Source organism: Sinohyriopsis cumingii, chromosome 3 (assembly GCF_028554795.1).
Source record: "Sinohyriopsis cumingii isolate HCF-2022 chromosome 3, ASM2855479v2, whole genome shotgun sequence".
In the NCBI taxonomy this organism is placed as follows: domain Eukaryota; kingdom Metazoa; phylum Mollusca; class Bivalvia; order Unionida; family Unionidae; genus Sinohyriopsis; species Sinohyriopsis cumingii.
In genome coordinates this window covers 19,020,175-19,036,927 of record NC_142963.1, presented here as the reverse complement: position 1 = coordinate 19,036,927, position 16,753 = coordinate 19,020,175, and positions in this window count along the sequence as shown.

Below are 16,753 nucleotides of genomic sequence, written 5' to 3'. Positions count from 1 at the left end.
AATGGAATATCAGTGTGTTCATTTTTATGTCATACAAGAGGCACATTTTTTGGGGTGCATTTTCTAAACACTCTATTTACAAATAAACACACTTAAATAATAATGAATATCCACCCAATGCCATAGTAAGCCTCTATGAAGTAAAGAAAGAGCCATGAGATACTGTTTCAAGGTGTCTGAATATCCTGCTTGAAAAAAAAAACAATTCATTATAGAAAGAGGCATTATATAACCTTGTACTAAAACATTCAAATTTATTCAGTATATAAGTCAAGCAAATGACAATTTTGTTAAAAGGGAAGATTAAAATTCTTCCACTGACGGCTAAAAATTCATGAAGAAACTGTAATCAAGCTATCAATATAATTAGAATTTTTATTTTTTGTCCATCTTATTCTTTCGATTTGCTGCAATTTTCCTCAGCGATTTGGGTGATTGTACCAATGTATGATAATGACTTGCCGGGAGTATGTTTACTTAAGTGTTTGTATTGCTGTATGATAATGACTTGCCAGGATTATATTTACTTAAGTGATTGTACCGCTGTATAATATAGACTTGCCAGGATTATGGTTACTTAAGTGATTGTACCGCTGTATGATAATGACTTGCCAGGATTATGTTTATTTAAGTGATTGTACCGCTGTATGATAATGACTTGCCAGGATTATGTTTACTTAAGTGATTGTACCGCTGTATGATAATGACTTGCCAGGATTATGTTTACTTAAGTGATTGTACCGCTGTATAATATAGACTTGCCAGGATTATGTTTACTTAAGTGATTGTACCGCTGTATGATAATGACTTGCCAGGATTATGTTTACTTAAGTGATTGTACCGCTGTATAATATAGACTTGCCAGGATTATGTTTACTTAAGTGATTGTACCGCTGTATGATAATGACTTGCCAGGATTATGTTTACCTAAGTGATTGTACCGCTGTATAATATAGACTTGCCAGGATTATGTTTACTTAAGTGATTGTACCGCTGTATGATAATGACTTGCCAGGATTATGTTTACTTAAGTGATTGTACCGCTGTATAATATAGACTTGCCAGGATTATGTTTACTTAAGTGATTGTACCGCTGTATGATAATGACTTGCCAGGATTATGTTTACCTAAGTGATTGTACCGGTGTATGATAATGACTTGCCAGGTTTATGTTTACTTAAGTGAGCTGTCCTCTGGTTTGAATTACTTCAATCGAATTTTAATAGCATGCGCTGTGCTCCCTATCGTCAAATTTTACGTGATTCATTCAGAGACATCTTATAATTTGCTATAATAATAGTTTGCTCAGGTTTACATAGATGCCACAACGTTCCTTTATCACAATATTTATCCATTCTACAAATATGTACTTTCGATGGAAATAGGAACGTAAAAAGTGGGATTAATTTATTAATCTCACTATGGAATCACAATAAACCAGTGAGAATAGTATAAAAGCCACTCTGTAGAATCACACTAAACCAGTGAGAATAGCATATCAGTCTCACATGGGGTGGGTGGGGGGCGGGGGTGTCTTGTATACATTAGGGAAGACGTAAATGTAGAAAGGCGACTTGACTTGGAGTCACATGAAATTGAGAGTATCTGGGTGGAAATTATTCAAAATAATGCTAAATCATTTCTAGTTGGTTTCATTTATAGGCCACCTTCCTCCAAAGCAATTTGGAATGATTACTTTTTGAAACAAATGGAAAATGTTCTAGCACAGGAGAAAGAAACATATATACTCGGAGATATAAATAAGGACCTTCTCAATACTCAAATAAGGAACAACTGGATGGAATTTATTGAATCATTCGGCCTAGTCCAGCTGGTAAATGAGCCAACAAGGGTAACAGAAAAATCAAGCACCCTTATTGATCACATTTATACCAACCTACCAGACAATGTGCTTGTGTTAATGTACCAAATGTTGGTCTTAGAGACCACTATCCTACTGTTTTGACAAGAAAGGTTAAATGCAAGAAAAATAAGAAAACTACACACAAAACGATCATTACAGATCGTTCAAAATTTTTAATTAAGAACAATCTCTCAATGACCTATATAAAATTCCAAGGAATATGATCAAAAATTTGGATGACATAGATGAAGCTCTGAGGGTGTGGACTGACTTATTCAAGGATGTAGTCTCTAAGCACGCACCATTGAAAGTACATCGAGTAAAGACTGAAATTCAACCTAATTGGCTTACTACTAAAATCCTAGATGCTATAAAAACACGAGGCCAATTCAAGGCTATGGGAAACCATGCACAATATAAACTATGGAGAATTAAATAACAAGTACGATTAAAAAAGCAAAAAAAACTTATTATCAATCATTGCTTGAAAACAAAAAGTGCAACACAAACTCCATTTGAAAAGTCTTCAATGAACTCACTGGAGGAGCACACAAAGATCAGACAAATAAAATTCAATCACTTCTGGTAAATAACACCATAGTCACTGATGACACTGACATTGCAAATGTTTTCAATGATTTTGCTCCAACATTACCAAAAATTTAAAAGAACCAGTGATAGAAAACAACTTTAATGAACTGAAAAAGTTCTGCAGCAGCAAAATCTCTAAGGAGGTATGTTTCTCTATCCCACCAGTGTCAAAAAACTTTGTTAAAAAATATCTCAGTGAACTTGATACCAAGAAAGCTACAGGACTTGATCAGATTGGTCCACGACTCATTAAATATTCTGCCTCTGCTATTGTACATAGCATAACATTCATAATTAATTTAAGTATTGCAACCTCATCTGTCTCCAAAATATGGAAAACTGCAAAAGTAACTCCTATTCACAAATCTGGTTCTAAGGAAGATGCTGATAACTACCGACCAATCTCAATACTACCAAACTTGTCAAAATTGATTGAAAAACATGTCCATGACTCATTCATGTCTACTTGCTGTTACATTCTAATCAATCAGGCTTTAGACATAAACATTCCTGTGAAACTGCCTTGATCTCCCTAACTGATAAATGGCTTCAAGCACGAGACCTGGGTAGAATAATATGATCTGTATTTGTAGATTTCAGGAAAGCTTTTGACATGGTGGGTCATGAAATCCTTTTGAAGAAACTGAAAGTCTACCAATGTAATGAAATAGCAATTAGATGGTTTACTTCTTACTTGAGCGAGAGAACACAACATGTTCACATAAATAATGTTCTGTCTGAACCTGGAACATTTAAGTATGGAGTACCACAAGGCTCAATTCTAGGTCCATTACTATTCATTTTATTTATTAATGACCTACCACTTTTACTAAGAGACTCAATATCATTGTCAGACATCCAAAACAAAAGCATGAAAACGAAATTTCTTTACAGAATGCCCTAAACAAACTGGAAAACTGGTGCACATGCAATGGCATGGTGATAAATACTGGTAAAACTAAAATATTACTTATCTGAACACGGCAAAAAGGACAAATCTTGATAGTGAGGAACTATGTCTGACATGGAAGGATAAAAATTTGCAAATGGTCTGTCATGATAGACTACTTGGTGTTTTGGTAGATAATAACACATCATGGACTGAACATATCAAACATATCAGTAAAAAGTCAATTCAAGTTTATGGCTTCTCAGTAGGATAAGACATTTTCTCCCTGAAAGGCACAGACAACTATTTTATAAGAGTTACATACAACCCTGTTTAGACTACTGTAATACAGTATGGGGTAATTCAAATGATGAAAACATTGCAAAGCTGGCACATCTTCATAAAAAGAGCATTATGGCTAATATCAATCTAGAAAAAAAGCAAAGAAAATTTAGCTGGTAAGTTAAAAATATTACCTATTAAAGACCGAATCTGTTTGAGAAAAGCCAAATTAATGGACAGAATATCCCATAATAGTGCTCCTGAATATTTACAATCACTATTCCAGTATAGGCTACCTTGTAATACTCCCCACCTGCGATCGATGTCTACCAAACAGTATTAAATTCCCAAACCAAATAAGGAGTTATTTTAAAAAAGTTTCCAATACTCTGGAACTCTGCTCTGGAATAGTATTCCAGTCGAGATTAGAAATGCCCACTCTATTTCCTTCTTCCAAACCCAATATATCCAGTGGCTTCAGAGGTGCAGCTAAAATAAAGAAATTCCTTTGTATGAGGGCCTCAAGGTAGATTAGTTCTTAATTAATTGTGTTACCCTCTTTAAATAAGGTCATTATTATTACTAAGGAATCACAATAAACCAGTGAGAATAGTATATTAGTCTCTCTGTGAAATCACAATAAACCACTGAGAATAGTATATTAGTCTATCTGTAGAATCACAATAAACCAGTGAGAATAGTATATTAGTCTCTCTATGAAATCACAATAAACCAGTGAGGATAGTATATTAGTCTATCTGTGGAATCACAATGAACCAGTGAGAATATATATTAGCCTCACTATGGAATCACAATAAACCAGTGAGAAAGGTATTGTAGTCTCTCTCTGTGTAGAATCATTGTGCCAAAATGAAAGTTTTTCTGTAGAATCATTTTGTCGAAATGAAATTTAGTACAGTATCCAGTTGGAACTAAATGCGGTACAAATGTTACGGATAATACTAACCATGATTATTTAAACTCCTCCTTTTAAATAGTCTTCCATATACAGATGCCCCTTTTATAAATATTAGTTTCTTATTTTAGCAGACAAGTATTTTTTGATGAAAACCCCACAATGTCTGCATGAAAAAATTCATAGATTCATAGTATTAGCCCATATCAAAGTATTTATTAATTCCAATTATTGAGAATACCACTATTTGATAATATGATAAAGAAGATTTTCTTGACGATAATGATGATGGTTTACAGTAATGAATGTTTGATTTAAAAAAAAAAAAAAAAAAAAAAAGGTGGGGTCCAGGGTAGCCGAGTAGTGTAAAGTACTCGCCTTTACCTATCATGAAGCTTTATATTTTGATGTGACAGCATGTTAAAATGTCACTTTAAGCGTTTCTGATTGGTCCAAATAAGCCCATGAAATTCTTTCGCAGTAGTATCCTTACTGATGGGCTATGACTGTGGCAATTTTTCTTCACTCCGCCTTCTGGAACGTTTGTTTCTACTACTGTTATAAACATTTTGGCGGCATTTTGCGATTGAATTGTCGAAAAGGAATTAGGGAAATATCACTTATATCTAAATATGGTCCTTTTGCAACACGGGGGCTAGATACACCTACTTATAGCCTATCATGCACTGAAGAATGGAAGTAAAACCCAAACAATAAGAAGAAAAACAACAACAAAATAATAATAAGGGGATTGGACGATTGATAGTTGGAAGAGGAGCGGGTGGTGTTGACCCTATATTCAGTAGCAGTTTAAATGTTAATTTACATAAACCCACCTGGTTCACATAAACATGTGGAGGTAAACCGGTCTCCAATATGGCAGAAATTTATCCGATCACTGCATTTTTACGCTGTAAAATATGTGATGCAATAACGAGTAAATAAAACTTGTATACATGTACGTGCGTCGAAATCGAAGAGTATCGGATACACTTTAAGTTACCGTTCCAACTCAGTTAATGCAAATATCCGGTCATAAATACATTACAATAAATCTGGAATCGCTGCATCAAGTAGTCCTCCTTTCGGTGAATAGAAGTTTGAACACGAATCAAACTGTGACTTCATACGGACTTTCCATTGGACATCCTGTGTTGAACTAGGATTGTGCCTGCGTCAAATGTTCTATTTATACGGAAAGGACAGTTGCTATTTGACTTATAATTTGTAAAAAGATATACTAGTAAATGTTAATTGTTATATATCTGTCTCTGCGACGACTATTTTGTTTTACACTTAACAAATTAAAGGTGCAACGCCTGAGTCAGAATTAACGAATTTATTTTTTATTCTTTCTCTCTAATCCATTTAAATCAAAATATAAACTATGTGAGAATGGGTAACAACATAATATAAAATGTATGCAACTCGTTGAATTATGCCCAGCTTGTGCTCGCAAATGCAAGCAAAAGCTAGACATTCTTCAACTCGTTTCATAAATTCAGTGTTTCATCATTACTATTTGAGGTCCTCTATGAATGATTAATATGAAAGACGGGATTTCGTTGTATAACAGAAGGACACGTTATTTTTTCATGTTGTGTGGCCATTTCGCCATTGACTATACGTGACGTCGTATTTTCATATAAAAGTTCTTAACGTCATTCCTTTGAAATGGCCTTGGTTCAAATTTCAACCAAAATATATTGCAGTTGTGCACAATAAGACATATAATAAGATAATTATAGAGTTCTGAGTCGTGTCAGCCAGTACGAGAACTGATTCATACATTTTGATATAAATTGCAATAAAGGTCCATTGTTGTATGTTATTAGTCATACATGTTCTTATAATTTAGTTAGAAAACCTAATGTTGCTATATATCACTAATATCCGCGTGTGTGTGTGTGTGTGTGTGTGTGTGTGATTTGGATTTTTAACGTAACTTTAACAATGGTTCAGTCATATCGCTACGATGTCTGCAGTGTGACACTCTATTGATACGTATAGCACTGGGGCATCATACCGCAGACATGTAGGCTGACACCAGGCCGAACATTCCTATCACTAATCTTCTAATGCTGAGCGCAAAGCGAGATAGCTCTTAGTACCATTTTGTACGTCTTTGGTATGACTCGGCGGGAAATCGAACCCACGACATCCTGCATCCGAGGCGAACGCTCTATCCACTAGGCCACCGGAGCGGTCCACTAAGATCAGCTTGTTGCTGGTTTTGGCTCAATAATACTGGGTAAAATACAATACCAGATGAGTCGTCGACAACATATTGCTTCTATATTTATTCTTTTGACTTTGTTTAACTCTATGTTGTTTATCTGGAAAGTATAGATATTCTAAAATCACAGATACTGTAGGGACATCGATATTTACGATTACTTTTACAGTTATTATGTTATTCAACTGAAGAGAACCAGTCAAGTCAACTTATTCGGATGGGGATCAGCCTTCGCATTGATCCGACTATCAATACCGCAGAAATGTCTTTGATAGAAAACAAAAAGAAAACAAGTTTTGGAAAAGAGACATCTATCGTGCTAAGTTTGAATCACATTATATAATTAGCTTTGGATTATATGTATTAAAAGTGATTTAAAGGGATTTGAGGTGCAGTAAAGGAACACGTGTAAATTCACATTTCCTTTCAGTTAGGATATGCTATCATTTTGTATTAACGGATCAAATTTTTGTAGTTGTTCGATTAATGTAAGATACAGTTGTAACATTTCGTTCTGTAATCCGTTTCAAATTTCTCCATTATTCAAAAAGCCATAACCATCCTCTTTTTCAAATAATGAATACACATAAAACACTGTTTGGTCATTAAACTACCACAACCACTACCCAAACTATACAAAACATATGCTAGACTATAGTTATAGAGTAATCTGGTTATTATATACTAGACTATAGTTATAGGGTAATCTGGTTATTATATACTAGACTATAGTTATAGGGTAATCTGGTTATTATATACTAGACAATAGTTATAGGGTAATCTGGTTATTATATACTAGACAATAGTTATAGGGTAATCTGGTTATTACATGTATATACTAGACTATAGTTATAGGGTAATCTGGTTATTATATACTAGACTATAGTTATAGGGTAATCTGGTTATTATATACTAGACTATAGTTATATGGAAATCTGGTTATTATATACTAGACTATAGTTATATGGAAATCTGGTTATTATATACTAGACTATAGTTATATGGAAATCTGGTTATTATATACTAGACTATAGTAATATGGAAATCTGGTTATTATATACTAGACTATAGTTATAGGGTAATCTGGTTATTATATACTAGACTATAGTTATAGGGTAATCTGGTTATTATATACTAGACTATAGTTATAGGGTAATCTGGTTATTATATACTAGACTATAGTTATATGGAAATCTGGTTATTATATACTAGACTATAGTTATAGGGTAATCTGGTTATTATATACTAGACAATAGTTATAGGGTAATCTGGTTATTATATACTAGACAATAGTTATAGGGTAATCTGGTTATTACATGTATATACTAGACTATAGTTATAGGGTAATCTGGTTATTATATACTAGACTATAGTTATAGGGTAATCTGGTTATTATATACTAGACTATAGTTATAGGGTAATCTGGTTATTATATACTAGACTATAGTTATATGGAAATCTGGTTATTATATACTAGACTATAGTTATATGGAAATCTGGTTATTATATACTAGACTATAGTTATATGGAAATCTGGTTATTATATACTAGACTATAGTTATAGGGTAATCTGGTTATTATATACTAGACTATAGTTATAGGGTAATCTGGTCATTATATACTAGACTATAGTTATAGGGTAATCTGGTTATTATATACTAGACTATAGTTATATGGAAATCTGGTTATTATATACTAGACTATAGTTATAGGGTAATCTGGTTATTATATACTAGACAATAGTTATAGGGTGATCTGGTTATTACATGTATATACTAGACTATAGTTATAGGGTAATCTGGTTATTATATACTAGACTATAGTTATAGGGTAATCTGGTTATTACATGTATATACTAGACTATAGTTATAGGGTAATCTGGTTATTATATACTAGACTATAGTTATATGGAAATCTGGTTATTATATACTAGACTATAGTTATAGGGTAATCTGGTTATTATATACTAGACAATAGTTATAGGGTGATCTGGTTATTACATGTATATACTAGACTATAGTTATAGGGTAATCTGGTTATTATATACTAGACTATAGTTATAGGGTAATCTGGTTATTATGTACAAAACTATAGTTATAGGGTAATCTGGTTATTATATACTAGACTATAGTTATAGGGTAATCTGGTTATTATATACTAGACTATAGTTATAGGGTAATCTGGTTATTATATACTAGACTATAGTTATATGGAAATCTGGTTATTATATACTAGACTATAGTTATATGGAAATCTGGTTATTATATACTAGACTATAGTTATATGGAAATCTGGTTATTATATACTAGACTATAGTTATAGGGTAATCTGGTTATTATATACTAGACTATAGTTATAGGGTAATCTGGTTATTATATACTAGACTATAGTTATAGGGTAATCTGGTTATTATATACTAGACAATAGTTATAGGGTAATCTGGTTATTACATGTATATACTATAGTTATAGGGTAATCTGGTTATTATATACTAGACTATAGTTATAGGGTAATCTGGTTATTACATGTATATACTAGACTATAGTTATAGGGTAATCTGGTTATTATATACTAGACTATAGTTATATGGAAATCTGGTTATTATATACTAGACTATAGTTATAGGGTAATCTGGTTATTATATACTAGACAATAGTTATAGGGTGATCTGGTTATTACATGTATATACTAGACTATAGTTATAGGGTAATCTGGTTATTATATACTAGACTATAGTTATAGGGTAATCTGGTTATTATGTACAAAACTATAGTTATAGGGTAATCTGGTTATTATATACTAGACAATAGTTATATGGAAATCTGGTTATTATATACTAGACTATAGTTATATGGAAATCTGGTTATTATATACTAGACTATAGTTATATGGAAATCTGGTTATTATATACTAGACTATAGTTATAGGGTAATCTGGTTATTATATACTAGACTATAGTTATAGGGTAATCTGGTTATTATATACTAGACTATAGTTATAGGGTAATCTGGTTATTATATACTAGACTATAGTTATATGGAAATCTGGTTATTATATACTAGACTATAGTTATAGGGTAATCTGGTTATTATATACTAGACAATAGTTATAGGGTGATCTGGTTATTACATGTATGTACTAGACTATAGTTATAGGGTAATCTGGTTATTATATACTAGACTATAGTTATAGGGTAATCTGGTTATTACATGTATATACTAGACTATAGTTATAGGGTAATCTGGTTATTATATACTAGACTATAGTTATATGGAAATCTGGTTATTATATACTAGACTATAGTTATAGGGTAATCTGGTTATTATATACTAGACAATAGTTATAGGGTGATCTGGTTATTACATGTATATACTAGACTATAGTTATAGGGTAATCTGGTTATTATATACTAGACTATAGTTATAGGGTAATCTGGTTATTATGTACAAAACTATAGTTATAGGGTAATCTGGTTATTATATACTAGACTATAGTTATAGGGTAATCTGGTTATTATATACTAGACTATAGTTATAGGGTAATCTGGTTATTATATACTAGACTATAGTTATATGGAAATCTGGTTATTATATACTAGACTATAGTTATATGGAAATCTGGTTATTATATACTAGACTATAGTTATATGGAAATCTGGTTATTATATACTAGACTATAGTTATAGGGTAATCTGGTTATTATATACTAGACTATAGTTATAGGGTAATCTGGTTATTATATACTAGACTATAGTTATAGGGTAATCTGGTTATTATATACTAGACTATAGTTATATGGAAATCTGGTTATTATATACTAGACTATAGTTATAGGGTAATCTGGTTATTATATACTAGACAATAGTTATAGGGTGATCTGGTTATTACATGTATATACTAGACTCTAGTTATAGGGTAATCTGGTTATTATATACTAGACTATAGTTATAGGGTAATCTGGTTATTATGTACAAAACTATAGTTATAGGGTAATCTGGTTATTATATACTAGACTATAGTTATAGGGTAGTCTGGTTATTATATACTAGACTATAGTTATAGGGTAATCTGGTTATTATATACTAGACTATAGTTATAGGGTAATCTGGTTATTATATACAAATGCACATGCCGGATACTAATGAATTTTGAACCATTTCTAAATTATTTTCTGTGGTCTCAAATGTTGTGCCAGTTATCCTATGTGGAATGGCTGGGACACTGTAACAGAGTGTGCTGTATCTTGGGTATGTGTACCACAAACTGTGGGTAAATACCGAGAGTGGAAAGATCATTGACATTTTATGCTTTGCATAATATAGAATATTATCCGTATACACGGGACTGTCCAAATTGTTTCCATATACATTCCAAACGTATTATTCCTCGAGAACTGAGGAAAGTTTATAATTGAAAAATAATGAGAGAGAAAAAATCGTTCCCAACCGTCAGTCTGATTGTAATCTGACCTATAAACAACATATTGCCTGTTAACGGTATATGCGTCTAATCTCATGCAAATCATTCAATTCAAAAAATTCAAAGCACAAATCACGTGATAACATGAACTGTGTACCCCTGACAGGTTTAATATATTCCTTTAGTAGATAAAGTTTTAAGCTGGCCGATGATATATTAATCCCATTAAATAACGTCGCCATTTTTAATTAGTTTGCAGACAGTATTAAGTCACATTTAATAATTCTGTTATCACTTGCAAACATAGAACGAGTTTCCTCTGCCACCATTTTTGGTTTTGGATATTTCAGTTCGAATGTTTTCTGTTTATATTGTAATAGTACTTTCGTTTTAATGTGCCAAATAGTAAATGGAAATATTATGATAGAGGAAACTGTGTATTGTATCAATCTGATTATCAATAACTCACACGGAGGAATCATCTGAAATTCGTTTTCTGGTATTTTTTTAATATACAAACGAAACAAAGAAATAACATGAATTATAGTGCCTCAAGTTCTCGGTAACCATATCGGTACCGATACTTAGAACAAGATCTTTGTACTTAATAATTAAGTGCGTATCAGCATTAATTGTCTTTAATTTGCACATTTTATTGTATATACACGTGCAGATACCGAAAATAAATAACTCGCTAACATGTTGTAGGCTATATATGGCAGCCAGTATAACTGGTGGAGGAAGAACCACATAACTGCGCTCTAACCGTATAGGCCACCGGGATGGTCCAAAATGCGAAGAAATATAGATATAAAGAAACTGATATCTGTTTCGAATAATTACCCCAAACAAAATTACGAGTCAAAGAAAGGCTGCTTAAAGAATCAACGTTTTGTCTTCTTTTCTATCAGAGATCATATTAAATAAAAAATCAACGTTTCATCATCGTCATCATCATCATCGTCATCGTCATCATCATCGTCATCATCTTTTAAAAAAATCAATTTAAGATTGCAATGAAAATATAAACCTTGTTTGGTATAATAACGAGAATACAGACAAGTGTATAAACCATATGATACATATATATTAAGAAACCCTCGAAGGTGTAACAATCAATCTATCCATGATTCTCAAGGGAGGTCTAAACCATCTCTGATAATGTAGTTTTGTATATGGCTTGTGATAACGTGCATACATCGGCATTACCCGGCAATTAATGACTTCTGTTCTTTGGAAACGGTAGCAGTCTTCCTTAGTACGAAGCAAAACGATAAGGTCATTTCTTGTTGGAAGATTAGCTGTTTCATGTTCAAACCTTAAATAAAATTTGAAGATTAAGATTTAATATAGAAATGGCATGGCTCCGTACGTAAACATAACGGATAGGACTAAATGGTTTCTTAACATAACAATCAGCAAATTGCAGGTTCAAGTCTGATGAATAAAAAACACATATTAATACATGTTGATGACATATCTGACTGATTAATACATATTTATTCTTTACTTTATATCTGACTGATTAATACATGCATATTCCATATGTGACTGATTAATACATGTTTTTGCCATGTCTGACTGAATAATATATGTTTGTGCCATGTCTGACTGAATAATACATGTTTATGACATATCTGACTAATACATGTTTATTCTTTATTTTATATCTGACTGATTAATACATGCTGATGCCATATCTGACTGATTAATACATGCTGATGCCATATCTGACTGATTAATACATGCTGATGCCATATCTGACTGATTAATACATGCTGATGCCATATGTGACTGATTTATACATGCTGATGCCATATGTGACTGATTAATACATGCTGATGCCATATGTGACTGATTAATACATGTTTTTGCCATGTCTGACTGAATAATACATGTTTATGCCATGTCTGACTGAATAATTATAGGTTACTGCATTTGTATGGGAAAATATGAACGATTTTTGGGATGGAATACTGCACGACCTTGGGAGTGCAGTATATCCTTTCGACAAAACGAGTTCATATTTTCCCATACAAAGGCAGCAACGTTTTTATTCTATGCTCATTTCTTTATTCTACCTAAGGTTTAATTATATAAACACAATACACTACAAGAACAACGTAAATAAATGTATGCCTCATTCCAAACTAAATACACAAGCGCATATTCATCATTATGTTGGACAAGATGGCCGCTATCGCTTAACCGGCTTGAAGCAGCTGTACCGTTTTTTTTGTGCCGTTTTCATGATATTTGTGCTTGTTGCCTGTTTTCATCTTCGTTATTGTGTTCATTATGTATTGGCTGTTAAATTCGTATGTGTTTCTTCATCTCCTTGTTTTGGAAACGAGAATAATTAGACTTTTTCTCAGCTGTCTTGCTCCACTGTTTTTGAACAAACTGCTATCACGTGATACTCGCCAGTCAACCCGTTTATGCTTTAAATGATCACTCCTTGGCTCTCCACAGTACATTGTGCTCTAGACTAAATGAACTGGGACTACATTCATCATTACCTAAATGTAAACAGAAGCGAAAAACGAAACGTTGTTTCAAAGCTGGCCGGCGTAGAACAGGAAGAAGAATTCTAGTTATCTCGCTTATTTCGGCACAACCATTTAAAAACAATTCAACCGTTAATTTAGATAACCAAATTCAAATCCCAATTAATTCGTCAACCTTTGTGTCAACTATCCAAGAAATACCTCTGCGCATTGCATTATTCAATGCCCAGTCAGTAGGACCATCTGAAAAGCGCACATAAATAGTTAATTTTATCAACAACCAAAATGTTGACATAATTTTCTTGACAGAAACATAGCTAAAAGCATCAGGCGATGAGCCCAAGTGTGCGGATTTTAACACCCACTGGTTACTCCATCATGTCGTTCCCCCGTAATTCTCGCGGAGGTGGAGTTGCTGTCATCACAAAGAACTCCATGATAAAATGTCTTAACTACAACACAACATTCAATTTTGACCACACATCGTTTGAACTAGTCCAAACCACACTCACACTGGAGCAAAGGTCAGTCCATTTTTTCTGCCTATACCGCCCTCCACCTAGTAGAAAAAACAAGCTGGCTGACTCTCTTTTTGGAGCAGTTTCCGAATCTCCTGGACTATGGAAATTCGATAGGTGGCAACCTGATTATTCTTGGGGATTTCAACTTTCACTTTGACTGTCCCGGAAACTTAAATACATCAAAACTCATAGATTCCATTAATGTTTTCAACCTCAAACAGTCAGTTAACCAAACCACCCATAAACATGGTCACATTTTAGACTGGATTCTTCATAGACCCGATGATAACATTCTGTGGTCCTCCCTGGTATCCCATGACCTTGCATCAGATCACCTCTGCATTTTATGCCATCTTGACGTATCAGTCCCTAACACTCCACCTTTATCTGCTACTAAGAGAAACCTCCATATGATAAATAGAACCAAACTAATGCACGACATCCAAGCTAACCTAACAACTTGCTTACCTCCTACCGCAGAACAACTCGATAACTGTCTGCGTTCATTACTTGACAAACATGCCCCAGCTACCAAGTGCAGAGTATCAATTCAAAAGTGTTCTTCATGGTATAGCAGTGTTAGGGACCAGCTTCTCACTGCTAAAAGAGACCGCCGTAAAGCTGAGAGGCTCTGGCTTTCCACCAGACTCACTATTCATAAGCAAATCTATGAAGTCGCTAAGAAGAATGTCACAAATATAGTCCATGCAGCGAAATCAGCCCACAACACTACTAACATCATGGAAAGTTCCAGCTAGAAAGAGCTCTTCGAGATTACTAACAAGCCAATGTCAAGGAACAAATCAACACCACTTCCAACTACCTTCTCTCCAGTCGACCTTCCGGACATGTCTGCAAATTTCTTCCGTGACATAGTACAAACCATTAGAGATAAGCTTGACACCAGAATTTCAATTGACTCGTTGTCACCATACAGTTGCGATACAGAATTTGAGCGGCAACCATTAGCAGCATTTGAACCTGTCTCTATGTATTTCGTACGTACAATCGTGATGAAGAGTGCACCAAAGTCATATGAACTTGATCCAATGCTGCTTGAGTGCTTAGAGCCAGTATTGCCTTCACTAATTGATGTTATTAATACCTCTATCTCATCTGGGGAATTCCCATCATTTTTTAAAACTGTCATTGTAAAGCCTCTGCTGAAGAAACCAACACTAGACCATAACGATTTAAAGCACTACCGCCCAGTTTCTAATCTCCCATTCATTTCAAAAATCTTATCTCATCTAAATTAAAACAGTCTTTTTAGCAATGTACAATCTGCATATCGCTCTTTCCACAGTACTGAAACTACTCTTCTAAAAGTAGTTAATGACATTCTCTCTGCGTTGGATAGCGGAAAGATTACAGTCCTCACCGTCCTTTATTTGTCTGCAGCATTTGACGCAATAGACCATGATATATTACTTCACCGTCTCCAGCATGTATTTGGCATTCATGATACAGCCTTACTGTGGTTCAAGTCCTACTTGGTCAAGAGGACACAAATTGTAACTGCAAATGGAATACACTCCAGCCCAGTTGATCTATGTTGTGGTGTTCCACAGGGGTCTGTTCTTGGACCTGTTCTCTTCATTCTGTACACTCATTCGCTCTCAAGTGTTATAGATCATCATCCAGTGTCTCACCAATTGTACGCTGATGACACCCAAATATACAAATCTAGCCACCCAACTGAAGTTGATGCTACCATCCAAGGTATGGAGAGGTGCATTTCTGATGTGAAATCATGGACGACTTGTAACAAGCTGCAGATGAATGATGATAAAACTGAGGCCATTCTGATCACAACACAAAGACTTTTTCAATCACATCCTTTACCTCAAACAATAAATATCAGCAACGCCAACATTAAATTCACACAATCAGTACGAAACCTAGGTGTTACTCTGGACAGTACTCTCACACTGCACCAACATGTCATGAACATATGCATGGTTGCATATCTTGAGCTGAGACGCATCAGCTCAGTTCGCAAATATCTTTCAGTTGATGCCACTAAAACACTTGTGTGTTCATTAGTACTTTCAAGACTGGACTATTGTAACTCAATTCTATCTGGTTCATCTCAATATCTACTCCAGAAACTTCAAAAAGTTCAAAATACAGCTGCTCGGATCATACTTAGAGTACCACGATCAGATCACACCTCCCCGCTACTCTGTACCCTATACTGGCTATCCATTCGATCCAGAATCAAACACAAAATTTGTTCTCTGTGCTACATTTCACTGTCGGACTCTAGTCCAACATACCTATCTGACCTCACCCATGTGTACACAGCAGCAAGATACTTACGCTCCTCTTCTGACAATCGTATACTCATTATTCCCACTATGAAAACAAAGTCATATGGACAGCGTTCCTTTGCATACCAGGGCCCAGCAACGTGGAATGAATTGCGTAATGAACTTGGACACAAAGACACAGTGATCACATTCAAGAGGGCTCTCAAAACTCACTTATTTCGACTGCAGGAACAAACTTAAAGACCTAATAATGTTT